The sequence below is a fragment of the Photinus pyralis genome, unplaced genomic scaffold, assembly GCF_008802855.1.
Source record: "Photinus pyralis isolate 1611_PpyrPB1 unplaced genomic scaffold, Ppyr1.3 Ppyr1.4_LG6, whole genome shotgun sequence".
Classification (NCBI taxonomy): Eukaryota; Metazoa; Arthropoda; class Insecta; order Coleoptera; family Lampyridae; genus Photinus; species Photinus pyralis.
In genome coordinates, this window is record NW_022170663.1 from 29,610,853 (window position 1) to 29,614,567 (window position 3,715).

Sequence of the window (3,715 nt, forward strand, 5' to 3'; positions counted from 1 at the left end):
TAAAAATTGCAAATAAGATAAAAAATAATTTTGAGCAGGAACCTAGTTGCCTTTCTGGATACCGCAAGGCAGTAATATGGGCATTTCTGTGCGAAGCCTAATAGATTTCTAACATATCCAGTTTTTCTTCATTTGAAACTGCATTTAATCGAGAAACTTATAATAAATAGACGAGAAAAAGAAACAACCACTGAAATTTTAACGAACTGTTAAAGATGTGTATTTGTTAAACAAAAGAATGCATGTTCTTTCCTAAGCACTTTTCACAAAAAGGGTTTTTCCATATTTTGACAGAATCTTAAGGTTGAAACATATCATATAATTATATAATACTACGTCATTGTAATAAAAAAAACGAACTTTATTCAAAAATACTAAAATTCAACATGGCTGCCATAAGAAATAAAAAAGTTATCCAAGACTAGAGTGCCTTGAATTTTTCGATAACATATTCCCCATAAAAAAGTGCCTTTTTAGTGTAAAACGTCAACTTTTTAGCCGTTTTCGAAATAAAAGCGAAAATGGAAAATTGAAAATTTCGGGGTTTTTTTTTCAAAAATCTCTGCAACCAAAACATCCGAATTTCGTAATGGCACCAAAATACGCAAATTTGCCGCAATTTAAACTACATTGCATTTGCATCTCTTCAAAAAACCCTGATCCCCACGTTGGAGTTCGAAAAACGAGCATCCTGTAGGTTAAATGTGCAAAATTTGAACCGGTCTTAGCGCTCGTCAGTTATCGAATTCACAGACAGACACCATCGACTCCCCTAAGCAACAACTTTCAACACAAGGCAAGGAAGAGTGAATCTGAGAGAAATTTGCAGAAGTTGAACCGATGGTTAGAGCTAAGAAAGAGAAAAATATGCAGTTAAATCAGGAACGTGTAGAACAAGTAGAATAGTTCTTTCCCCGAAATCGTCATGAAACCTTCATTTTCATGCCTACTTGATGTCAGGAAAATGTTAGTTTCCATGGCAGAGACAGGCCAGTCTACTTTTCTTGCCGCCTGTCACTTTACCGGCCGCACCTGTCACTTTTCCGCACTTGTAACATTGCTAAATGTCTATAATGACTCCTGTCATCACTGACAGATTGACATTAATCAAATGTTCTACATAAAAATTGAAATTACTTACAATACGATTTCGGGTAAAATTTAATACAAAACTCGTCAGTAAAATGACATTACTTGACTCGGAAATTAAAACAGTAGGCTCCAAAGGGACCTTGCACTTCACTCGTCAGTAATGTGTCATTTTCTTGACTTTTATGTAAAAATTATTACCAAAAATGAAAATTGCAATATCGATGCAGGGATAGCGCGATGCAAATTTACAATTATTGCAGATAAGCTCTGGGCAAGGGAATTGTCTGAAATATCCAGACTGATGTGAAACTTTCCTCCACAACGTTTTCAGTAAGATTGCAGCGACTATAACGTATATTATGAATTGCGCTTGAAAGCCACGAGCGGTTTTGTAGCCGACGGAGACAAAGAGGTTCTCTGTAAAATAATCAATTTTTGAAAACCACTCCAACATTTGCATGCAAATGTGATAAATACAAACCGCGACGTCGTACATTTCGCATGCAACAGGTGTACAAAATAGCGCAGGTCACTTAAAATTAGGTTCGTTTGTTCTCTTTTTTTTGCGTCAATATGTAAACCCCCTTTTAATTGCAATAAAGGCAAAATTTGAATTGCCCTGTCGACAGTTTAATTGGAAAGTCGTGTAGAACGTGATCTAAATTTTCCCACCTACAGGGAGACTACGTGTCCTTCTTTGGAACTGTTAAACTAAACTAAGCCAGTTAACTTCCACCCGTTTTTTTGTTAGAATGGGTCTAATTTCGTCCATTTTTACTATATGCAATCAAACATCCCCTCGAAGGTACGAATCGAATGGTTAAAAAAGTTAAAAAGTGTTGTTTCCCAAATGATTCATGACGTAATCAGATTGCAATCGATATCCTTATAGCGGACAATGTTGCCTTTATTGATACAACTTCTATTTCTACCACCTTTTCGTTTTATTCCTTCCATTTGTGCCGTATAATTTTCAATTATTAAACATGATACGTATAAGACAATTATAATTGTCAACATGCCACTCTGTCGAAATGCCCATGGGTTCAAAATAAGGAGATGTATATGTACGGAGACAGCTTTTCAGGAAGAAATGAAAATCGAAAAGTGACACCATCCGCTAACTTGGGCGGTTCTTGTCTTGGATAAAGTATAAAATGTGTTCTTCTCCAAGCTAATGGTCTCGTGGTTATCAGATAACCAACAGAAAATAAAAACCCGTATGCATGAAAATAACACTTTTACAAAATTCAATTAACTGTTTTAAAACCAATGTTGAAAAACTGCGAAGAAATTGTAACTCACAGCTATTTTCTGATTCAAATGATAATAGCTCAATTAACAGCTTTTCAAATTATACAGGGTGAGTTTTTTTTTTCATTTTAAGCACTGGGATCTCGGAAACCATGACATACGGAGTCGGTTAAATGAGGAAAGAGTTGTCGTTTTAAGAGCTTATTTAAGATATGCCTTTGTTTTTTGAAAAAAATCCACAGTTTACTAGATATCAGCGAAAAACAGATTTAGTGATTTTTCATTTAACTTTTAGACATTTTAATACTTAACATTATGAACATACTAATTTCCTTCTCGATTTTACAATTTTTGAGTTATAACACAAACTTTAATTTTTTTAAATGATAGTCATAGTTGGCTTTGACATTTTTAAAAATGACAAATTTTTCGCTTTATAACTAGGTATATAAGGCTTGCTAAATGTACTTTAATAAATAAACGCGCTGCAGGAATTTTCGTATTATTGAGAGGTAAATAAACAGAGTTTGCCATGGAAAACAACATCTAGTGAGATAAGTAACAGAATTGAATAAGTAATGATTACTTATTCAATAGTGTAACTGTGGCACTTTTAACATATTTAAAGGCCATTTTCGAAAATTCACTATGAAAGTTAAATTAACAATTATATTCAATACACTATTAAAAGTAGATCGTATCATGGCATGGAAAACAATAAATAAACAAAATACTGCTGTTCATTGTTGAAGACCTCAAAGAAAACTTGGATTTAATGTTTGGCGCGGATTGGATCACGAATTCTTGGACCTTCATACCGAGGGGTCTGGGGGGTAAGGAATACCCCCCAGCATTCGAAGTTTCAATTAATTTACGATGAAAATTGGACAGGCCAAATTTGCTACCAAATGAATTTCAAGATATGTAGGATGGGTTAGATTTGGAAACAACGTAATTTACGCTGGTTTCACCACAACGGTGCCCCGCCGCACAAGCAACTGCAAGTACGAGAGCACCTAAACCAACTATTTCCAAAGTCATGGATAGGTAGGATAATACGGAAAGCTGGAAATTCTATCGCGAAAAGATGCCGCTTGTGTGTAAATATTAATGATGGGCACTTTGAACATTTTTTACATGTAATTACTTAAAAGTATAGAAATTTAAATGTAATATTTCGTACTCGTAATTTCTTTTCGTTGTCGGTATATTTGTGGCCCTAAAGTTTTAAGTTAAATATTATAATAGACTCCGTAATTAAGAGAACCAAAATGTATCATGTTTATTCGTCAAAGTAAGTACAATGAACCTTATATCATGGTAAACAGAAAAAAATGCAGTTTTTTAAAATGTCGCAGCCAGCTATGGT